This window comes from Alosa pseudoharengus, unplaced genomic scaffold, assembly GCF_046254945.1.
Source record: "Alosa pseudoharengus isolate Yale_2024_CS ecotype anadromous, Long Island Sound unplaced genomic scaffold, YU_APseudo_1.1 YU_APseudo_1.1_scf_1, whole genome shotgun sequence".
Classification (NCBI taxonomy): Eukaryota; Metazoa; Chordata; class Actinopteri; order Clupeiformes; family Clupeidae; genus Alosa; species Alosa pseudoharengus.
In genome coordinates, this window is record NW_027468564.1 from 56,851,002 (window position 1) to 56,861,800 (window position 10,799).

The 10,799-nt window shown below is 41.3% G+C and overlaps 1 long non-coding RNA gene across 1 annotated transcript; it reads right to left on the reverse strand.

Annotated features, from left to right (window-relative positions):
• Positions 1-105: 105 nt before the first annotated feature.
• Positions 106-7,410, reverse strand: LOC143114855 (uncharacterized). Its single transcript, XR_012985012.1, has 3 exons — positions 7,336-7,410; positions 6,793-6,828; positions 106-444 (listed from the first exon to the last, which is right to left on the reverse strand). It is a non-coding gene; the product is annotated as an uncharacterized LOC143114855 (long non-coding RNA).
• Positions 7,411-10,799: the final 3,389 nt, after the last annotated feature.

Genomic DNA, 10,799 nt, shown 5'->3' on the forward strand with positions numbered 1-10,799 from the left:
AAAAAACAATCAGAACACCTTTTACTGCATATGGACAGTAACATTAAAATTCCAATTGAAGGATCTCAGTCCAACTTTCAAACTTATAAAATAACTTGCCAGAGAACCAAAGAATAAGGGGGCTGCTGTGGTGGGTGTAATAAACTGGCTCTTCTTTCTTTGCTCTGCACACATAGAACCCTCTGTGCTCAGGGCCAGTTAAGTTCAGACTGTAGGAGCCTCCAGATCCTCTGCTGCTGTCTGACAGGAGCTCCAGGGAATATGCAGATCTGCCAGACCAGTGTGAGTCAGCAGGTAAGTCATCTCTGAAAGGAACTACTCTGTACCAGAGGAACTGCCACTCTGGGGAAGGGTCACCAATGGCACATGTAAAAGTCACAGAAGATCCTTTGGAGAGACTCTCATTTTGTTTGTCATGAGTGAGTTTAGGGACAATCCAAGGGCCTGATGAGGAAAAGCAAATCCCTGATTAATCAAATATCAAATCTAAATAATATAATATAATTAAATGAATATTTACTTAATCTCGCTATCTAGATTTAAAAATGAATCAATAACTAGATGTACCGCAAAGCGGTACAAAATATGACTGCCGCCACTCAGATCACGCTTGTCAATGTGTCTCCCTCTCCTACTCCATCCCCTTCTCTTGCAACTTTTGTGTATGTAAATCAGTGTGCATGTGTGTGTTTGCTTTTGTGTATATGTGCGCTTCTTTCTGTGTGTGCGTTCGCTTGTGAGTGGGTGTGTGGGGGTCATGGGGTGTGTGTGTGTGTGTGTGTTTATGCATGCGTGTACGTGTTTATGTGTATTTGTGTGTGTGGGTGTGTTTGTGTTTATGTGTGTTTGTGTGCGTGATTTTGTTTGCGTGCCTGTGTGTGTGCATGTGCGTGCGTGCGTATGCCTGCATGTCTACTGTTTGTGTGCGTGTGTGTTTATGCGTGTGTGTGTGTGTGTGTGTGTTTGTGTGTGCATGCGCGTGAGTGTGTGCGTACCTGTGTGTGTGTGTGTTTGTTTATGTGTGTGTGCCTGCATGTGTGTACATGTATCTTTATGTGAGTGTTTGCTTGTGTTCATGAGTGCATGTGTGTGCATGCGGAGTGCACAGTCACTAAATGTACACATATATTCCTTTATTGTATGGTCCCCCATGAACGGAATTCCACAAAATTTGGCATGCATTCAGAGGATGTCATAATGATCCTACTCTACAGATTCCATGCAGTTTTGAACCTGTCAGCCAAAGATACCTGCGATTACAACTCATTTTTGCTTTTTAATTTTTTACTAGGTGGCGCTATACATTAAATGTTCTCGAGATATTCTTAGAAAACTGTGTCCACCCTACCCTCCTTTCGGGGAAAAACAATGGTTCCGCGTCATCCTTGTGAGGCTACATGCCCACTAAGTTTGTTGCACTGTCGCTGTTTATGTACAATTTGTGTCACTTTCATTTACATAAATAGTTAGACATAAATTCTAGACAAATATAGTGTTAGCAGCAATGAGGGAGCCAGGAAGACATAGAGACTATTTATGTGATACAGTTTGTGCGGCTGATCCGCTGATTCCATGTTTTGAAAATGTCAGGCAAAGATACCTGCGATTACAACTCATTTTTTCACTCCACCGCCTCCAAATAATTCAGAACTCTGCAGCCAGGATAGTAACAGGCACAAAGTCCACAAGCCATATAACACCTGTACTGTCACAGCTTCACTGGTTACCAGTTACCCAGAGAGTCCAGTTTAAGATCCTACTGTTGACATATAAGGCCCTGCACCTTGCTCCCAACTATATCACTGACCTCTTGGAGAGCTACACCCCTTCCCGCTCGCTGGGATCCTCATCAGCTGGTCTGCTCAAGGTGCCTAAGATGAACCTCTGCACCATGGAAGAAAGAGCATTCTCCCACACAGCCCCAAAGCTATGGAACTCACTTCCAAATGACTTCAGGCAGTGTGAATCCACTGCCCAGTTTAAAAAGGAACTGAAAATCTCTTCAGACTAGCCTATGGACTATGATATAACTAAATGGACTATATATTTTTGATAATTTTTCTTCTATTGGTTTTCTTTTTTGATATTTTTTCTTCTATTGGTTTTATCTGTGAATCGACCTTGGGTGTCCTGAAAGGCATTTTAAATAAAATGTATTATTACTAATAATATTAATTTTTATACCTCACCTTTGCTTTTTCATTTTTAACTAGGTGGCGCTATAGCACAAATGAGTGGTTATGAAATTGGTTGAGATGGCCCCTTGAGATCAACATACAAAAGAACTTTAGACATCATAGGCCCTACAGTTCTCCAGATAAAACTGTCTGTCTGTCTCCTTTTGGGGGGTTAGCGGGCCAGTGGCGGGCCAACAACAGTCTTGGCTTTCGCACTAGCGAAGCGTCAGTGTTTTTCTTCTGGATTTTTTTTTCTTCAGTAAATTTAACAAGGATAATATCGAACCATTGATTTTCATTTCGATCTGTCGCCCACCTGCCACACCAGGCCCCCCGAAATTTGAAGTGTAGGATCATTATGACACCCTCTGAATGCATGCCAAGTTTTATGGAAATCCGCTCATGGGTGGCCATATCAGTTGCGCGCGCACACACACCACGCACACACACATATAAACACACACGCATGCACATACACACACACACATAAAGACACATAAACACACCCACACGCGCACGCACATAAAGACACACATGCAAGCAAGCAGGCACACACACAGACGCACACACCCAGAAGCACACATACCTACACAGGCCTTTTATTGGCCTGACTTTGCACTACTATTTTATTGACTGTCTATGCACAATTTCAACCAAATTTTGCTGCTCTTATTTCTTCATTGTATGTGCCCTCTTATTTACTTATTTTGTGTTTACTTGAATGTTATGTTTGTCTGTGTACTTAAATTGGTAAAATGTCTTGTCTTCACCGTGGGATAGTGAGAAACGTAATTTCGATCTCTTTTTATGTCTGGAGCATGTGAAGAAATTGACAATAAAGCTCACTTTGACTTTGACTTTGATACACAAAAACAAACACACTCTGTACACACACTCATTAACATACACAAAAGTTATAGGAGTAGGGGCTGGAGTAGAAGACAAATTGACAAGAGTGATTAATTTTTGCGGAGAGAATGTGCAGGACTGAGTAGCTGTCATATGTATATCCAGAAAATCCAGAAAAATCATTGGAAACAAGGGACACATTAAGAGAGGCACAGAGCTGAAAAAAAAATGTTTGATGGCCGTGGTCTTTTGGACCTCTGATGGCACTGCATTAAAACCAGACCTGTTTCTGTAAAGAAGAGTCATTGCATGGGCTCAGGAAAACATCCAATAATCATTGTCTATTAGCAGAGCTTGATACTCTAATCACAAATGTTAGTGTAAACTTTACCATGCAAAATAAGAAATTGTATTTATGATACAAAAATACCACCAGTTTATCTTGGCCTGAGCTCATTTAAAATGGACTGAGGAAGTGGAAAAAGGTCTTGTCGTTAGACCAATCACAATTTGCAATTTTTAGAAATCATGGACTCCTCTTGGCTAAAGAGGAGAGGGACTATCCAACTATATCCAACTTGTTGGTCAGTTCATTTTACATTACATTTGGCTGACGCTTTTTTAGCCAAAGCGACTAACAACATGGTAAACAGTTTAAGTTTTAGAGCAATTCTCAACAATTTTAGGACAATTTAAAAAACATTAGAGTACAGTAAGAATAAGTGCGAATAAGACGGCTGGTGAGTGCTAGGATCAGCAAGACTTGTTGTAAGTGTTGCTATGAGAGGAGATGTTCTCTAAAGAGCTGGGTCTTCAGGAGTTTTTTTGAAAATGGAGAGGGATGTTCCTGCCCTTGTAGGAACTGGCAGTGTGTTCCACCAACGAGGAACAACAGATGAGAAAAGTTTGGATTGGCCTGAGCGTACCGGTGGTAGAGCTAGACGTCGTTCGTCTGAGGAGCGCAGTGGTCTGGAGGTAGCGTATGTCTGTATGAGGGCATTCAAGTAGGTGGGAGCAGAACCGGAGACTACTTTGTAGGCAAGCGTTAGAGCCTTGAATTTGATACGGGCCGCCATAGGTAGCCAGTGTAGCTGGATGAGCAGCGGGGTAACATGTGCCCTTTTGGGTCGGTTGTAGACCAGGCGCGCCGCCGCATTCTGGATCATCTGAAGTGGTTTCACTGCGCAGGCTGGGAGACCTGTCAGGAGGGCGTTGCAGTAGTTGAGTCGTGAGATGACTATCGCCTGAACCAGAAGTTGGGTAGCATCTTGAGTCAAGTAAGTCCTGATTTTCCGTATGTTGTAGAGTGCGAAACGGCATGACCGGGCGACTGAGGCAACATGATCTGAGAAGTTTAGTTGGTTGTCGAGAACAACTCCTAGATTTCTTGCAGTCCTGGTAGGTGAAACAGACAGGGAGTGAAATTTGATGTTGATGTCGTGGTGTATGGTAGGTTTAGCTGGGAGGACCAGCAGTTCAGTCTTTGAGAGGTTCAGCTGGAGGTGGTGTGCCTTCATCCATGTAGCTATGTCTGAGAGGCAATCCGAGATCCGTGCTGAAACCAAGGGGTCATCAGGTGGAAAGGACAGATAGAGCTGTGTGTCGTCTGCATAGCAGTGGTATGAGAAGCCATGCGAACGGATAATCTGTCCCAAGGAGGTGGTGTAGATAGCAAAGAGAAGGGGGCCCAGCACTGAGCCCTGGGGGACCCCTGTGGTGAGATGGTGAGGTGCAGATAGCTGACCAAGCCATGATACGTTAAACAAGCGTCCTGTGAGGTAGGATTCTAACCAGGAGAGAGCAGAACCGGAGATTCCCATGTTAGCGAGTATAGAGAGAAGGATGCGGTGATTAACCGTGTCAAAGGCAGCCGATAGGTCAAGCAGAATGAGTACTGATGACCGAGCAGTCGCCCTGGCTTCTTTTAAGGCTTCTGTTACAGACAGCAGAGCCGTTTCGGTAGAGTGGCCGCTTTTGAACCCAGACTGATTTGGATCCAGATGGTTGTTCTGTGAAAGGAAGTCAGAGACCTGTTTGGAGACTGCTCGTTCAATGCCTTTGGATAGGAAAGGCAGGAGTGAGACAGGGCGGTAGTTCTCGACTTGAGCAGGATTGAGAGAAGCTTTCTTAAGTAATGGTGTTACCCGGGCCATTTTGAACGCTGTTGGAAATGTGCCGGAGGTTAGCGAGGCATTGATCACATGTGTGATAGCTGGTGCGATGGTCGGGCTGATGGACTGAAGTAGGCTCGTAGGTATAGGGTCCAGCGAGCATGTGGTAGGACGGCTGCGTGTCAGGAGTCTAGATACTTCACTCTCGGAGAGAGGCGTGAATGCTGAAAAAGATGTTCCAGCAGTCCCTAGAGGTTGTAGGAGTGCGGTATCTGAGTCAGATGCGTTGAGTGGGCATGTAGAGAATTGACTGCTGCCGCCACTTTGTTTGTAAAAAGCGAGGGTATCTGCAGTAAGGCTGGATGGAGGAGGAGGCAGCTGAGGGTTGAGTAGCGATTTGAAGGTTGAGAAAAGTTTTCGAGTGTCTGTAGCGCTGTTGATTTTGTCATTGTAGAAAGCCGTCTTAGCAGCAGTGATGCTGGCTGAGAAGGAGGTCAGGAGTGTCTGGTAGTTTTTGAGGTCATCAGTTAGTTTGGATTTGTGCCATTTCCTCTCCGCGGCCTGAGTTTGGTGCGCTGCGATCGGAGGGTATCATTTAGCCATGGATGAGAGTGTTTGGATCGAGCTGGCCTTGTGGTAAGAGGGCACAGCTCGTCTAGACACGAGCTCAGTGTGGAGCAGAGTCTGTGGCCTCATTAACCTCCAGAGAGGAGAAGGTGTTGAGTGGAGGTAGACCGGAGGCAACCACAGAGGAGAAGTGCGTTGGAGACAGGTTCCAGATGTTGCGGCGGAACGTGACCATCGGCTGAGAAGCCGGAGGCTGTTCTGTCAGGCTGACGTTGAACTGGATGAAGAAATTATCACATTATGTTTCTATTAGGGCTGTCAATCGATTAAAAAAATTAATCTAATTAATTACATACTCTGTGATTAATTAATCTAAATTAATCGCATATATAATTTTTGCTGAGAAAGTATTTTAAATATTTAAATTCAAATGAATCATTGAATAATCAGCATTAGTGACATTAAAGTTCAAAAACTCTTTTATTATTATTTTCACTGTTCAAATAATGGCCATAATAATCTATGATATGACCTAATATGCTGAGGAAATAAATTCAAATGTGCTTCGGGAAGAAGTTTTTTTCACATACAAGGCATGTCAGTCCACAGATATAACCTAGGGGACACAATGAAAATAAATGAACACTCCCCTCAATGTCAACACTATTTCTTTCCATTGATGTGCGACTTTAGAGTTGACAAACTCCAGTGATATGCAAATTCCTTGCTGCAGACATTGCAGAGGACTTTATTTTAATTAACACTTTATTTTTGTCAACACCATCAGGCCGTTTTTTAAAAGTAAATGTTCCAATCAATGATCTAGGCAGCACATTTTCTTCTCTCTCCTTCATTTTACAGTAATGGTTACTAACTAGAAAGGCTCGGGGTCAAAGGTCATACAGAATCGATTAATCTGCGTTATTTTTTTTAATCAGTTATTTTTTCTCAAATGAATTAATCGAAATTACTCAGTTATTTTGACAGCCCTAGTTTCTATTGGAATTTTAGACAACATCCTGACTTTTCTGTGTTGGGGCCGTACATGGCTAAAAAAAACAATAAATTAAGCAATAAAAGTTTATTACCAGTTGAAAGTCCACAGACAGTAAGTGAATGGAACCCTGCAAAACAAACACAAAAGTAGGGCTACACAGTGTTATGTCCATACAAGGGATGAATGAAACATTTTTCAACCTTCATGTTTGCTTTGCCAATATTTTACAAATTCAAATGTAGAGGTAGACAAACGCAACAAATGTATAATGGCTTTTTGTATTAACTGTCACTGACATTTACTCAAAAATTAGGCTACCAGGTAAAGGTACCACATCAAGACACATTAGTAGCTTAGACCTACGCTAATTATAGGTGTGATTGATCAAACCTTGTGAAATGACTGGTTCCTTGTAAAGAAAAACATTTCCCCCCCTTGAATATCTGTAACTTCAAATACAATGATGTTCTATTTTAGGCATTATAGGCCTATAATATAATTTAGGTTCTATAAAGGGATAAAGCCTGGCTCCCTATGGATTTTTCCAGCCTGCTTTTCTTTGCATTGACAGCCTGCTACAATTAAAGCTAAATGTCAACAAAATGCCCAAAGATGGTCAAAAAAGCATACTTACAGAATGAGAAAACTAGCGTTCTCCTCATGCTGAAGCTGAGATGTTATGCAGATTCCCACAAGTACGGGTCCTGGCACTATAGATAGGCTGAAAATCGTTTGCCAATTTATAGGCTTCTCTCTGAGTCACGGCAGCTGCTGGGCGGTTCAGCAGCCACTTCCTTTTGCTGCGTACACAGTGTCCGTTCAGCGTGAAGCGAGCTTCTGGGTACCCAGATTAGTGACGCATTATATATTTTATATATATCTTACTAGCCTGCCGTATACTAAGATTCAATAGACCTATTCCCTGTCATGTTCAACTTGCACATCGTTGAAAATGGCCACATTATTTGACCTTTTTAGCGTTTAGGCTATACGCTTGTTATGCACAACTGGCAGAACGGTGACTGACATTAAAATGGAAATGGAAAAGCTGGCTCACTTTCTTTTTCGCCTTAAATAGCCTAAACTGTTAGGCCTATTTTGCGGACTTCAAGACGTTGACAAGTACATAGCCCAATAATGCAATCTTGTAATATTCATACGGTAAAAAACATAATTATAAATATAGCCGCAAGCGGCAATGGCGGGCCCGAGCGGGCCGCAACCGGTGACATTTCAGAATCCAACAAAGCACCGACGTGGTGCATTTGTAAAATGTACATATTTGATGTGTGTGCTATTTGTTTTTGCATGTTATTTTCTGGCACATTTACTTGCTTGGTCAGGTGGGGGCGCAATGCAAGGCAGGCCCATTGTGTGTCATCATAATCATAATATAAATTAACCTGAGAAATTTCAGATTATTAATTTTAAGCAAAGAACATTTCTGATACACTTTTTGGCCAGATGGTGGCGCTATATTAGGCATTTGAATTACACATGTGAATATCATCACAATAATGATATCCAATATTTTGCAAAGTTTCAGATCAACCAATATAGGCATTACCAATTTCTGGCACATTTTCCTGCTTGGCCAGGTGGTGGCGCTTTGACAGGCAGGCCCATAGGGTCTCTGGATATCATCATAATTATAATATATATTAACCTGAGAAGTTTCAGACCATTCATTCAAAGCATAGCATTTCTGGCATATTTCCTGTTTGGCCAGATGGTGGCGCTATGCTAGGCATATGAATTATATGTGTGAATATCATCACAATAATGATATCCAATATTTTATAAAGTTTCAGATCAGTCACTTAAGGCAGTGTTTCTCAAACTTTTTCATACCAAGGACCACTTAACCAATAAAAAAAAAATTCACGGACCACCTATCTAAAATAAAAAGTAGTACTTACTTCAACAGTATATTACACAAGGCCTACTCACTGAACCACTTTGCTTATTGTGTCAGAGGATTAATATGATTTAAACTGGCATAGTTTACAAAGGCAGTGTTGCAGAACTGTTTGGATTTACATACAAGTTGGTTCAATATAGCATCTATACTATATTTTACCACGTCTGCTCGCGGACCACTTGGGATAGCTTGCGGACCACCAGTGGTCCCCGGACCACACTTTGAGAAACACTGACTTAAGGCATTGTCCATTTCTGGCACATTTCCTACTTGGCCAGGTAGTGGTGCTATGCCAGGCAGGCCCATTGGGTGTCTGAATATCATCATAATCATAATATCTATTAACATGAGAAGTTTCAGACCATTCATTCAATGGACTGTGACTTTATGACACATTTCCTGTTTTTGTGGTGAGATATTAAAATCATGACATATTACAACATATCAAAAATCCCTTCGCAATTTAACATCAGCAACATCTTGGCATCATATTTGCCAAATTTCACATGAATCTTCCAAACCGTCTAGGAGGAGTATGTTAAAATTGATCATGTGACATCAGTGTAATTGCCATTCTTTCTGTTGCCAGGTGGTGGCGCTATGCCAAATATGCATTATGGGCATGTCAATATCATCACTCCCATGGTATTCAAAGACCTGTGAAATTTAAAACATTTCAAGCCATGCATGGTGAATTAAGACACATGTATTGTTTATGTGGAAGGGTATTAAAATTCAGAGTTTTGCCATTTCGTCAAATTACAACATATCAAAAAAAGCTTCACAATTTAGAATCAGAAGCATATTGGCATCATGTATACCAACTTTACATACTCATGTATACCAACTTTACAATTGTACATACGAAAGTTGTTCATTTTGAGGAGATACACACACACCTACCAAATTTGATGCGTCTAGCTGAAAGTATGTGCCAACCACTGCCTCAATCACCTAAGGGGGCGCTACTGAGTCCCTGGGCCACGCTCTTGTACCTAACTGCTTTGCGTGACACCTGATGTGTGTGCCAAATTTCAAGACTTTTCACCCATCTTAACCACCTCAAAAAAGGAAAACGCTCTGAGACAAAGTTAGTATAATAATAATAATCCTTACAAAAACAATAGGGCCTTGCGCCCTTCGGTGCTAGGGCCCTAATAATATGTTGTGCATTTGCAGTGCAGTCTGCTTGCTTTCATTTCGATTACCAAAATCTGACGCATGCGGGTTTCAGTTAATCAAACTAGGCCTACACTAGTACCACTTCACTTCACAAGTGCACGTGCATGCACTTCAGAAGCAAATAAATATACTTTGATTTTAACTTTACTTTGTATTATTTTACACTTCATAGCCCATGTTTATAACATGTTCAGCCTACATATCCATGAACAGTTGTAAGTGCCGAGTGTTTGGTAATGGGTGGTAGCAGGAGTTACTGAAAAAGATGGGCTCAGTTGCTCACTTAATAAATTAAATGTGAACTATCCATTGGAAATTGTGAACTAACTTCAAGGGTGAAGAGTGAACACTAACTATTATGCATCATGCAGCACACTAAACTGGGCTCCAAACAAGAAGACATGGTTGCATTTGAGTTAATGCCAACCTAAGGTTTACACAGTGTGTTTCTCGGAGATTGAGGTACTGATTCCCAGGTCTGCTGTGCTTACTATATTTTATTCCAGCTGTCTTTTATGTAGCATGTGGCATTGAACTTGTGTGTTTTGTATAGTAAGCAGCCAAGACAAATGTCCCTTCTGGGACAATAAAGGTCATCTAATCTAATTTAAACACAGCACCGGTAATGAACAACAGCTGATGTTTGTCACCCATTGCATAAAATGGACATAGTAAGTCAGACCTTTGGGAAATGAGATGATGGTGGGGAGCAAACACATGCGCAAAGAAAGTAATTAAGAATATTTTATATTAGGTTTAGTTTGGAATAAGTAAACATTTGCACCACAACCCCCCCCCCCCACACACACACTATTTATTTATTTTGTGAGGAGCAAATTATACTTTTATACCGTACAATGAGACGTAGGCTAATAAAGACAAAGACAATCTTAAATTTCAAAGCAAGATTTTCAATTTGCCTCAGTTTTCTATAAATGTTTTTAAACCAAATATAAACAAGTGTGTTGTTTGTTTAAAAAAAGATTTTCCATATC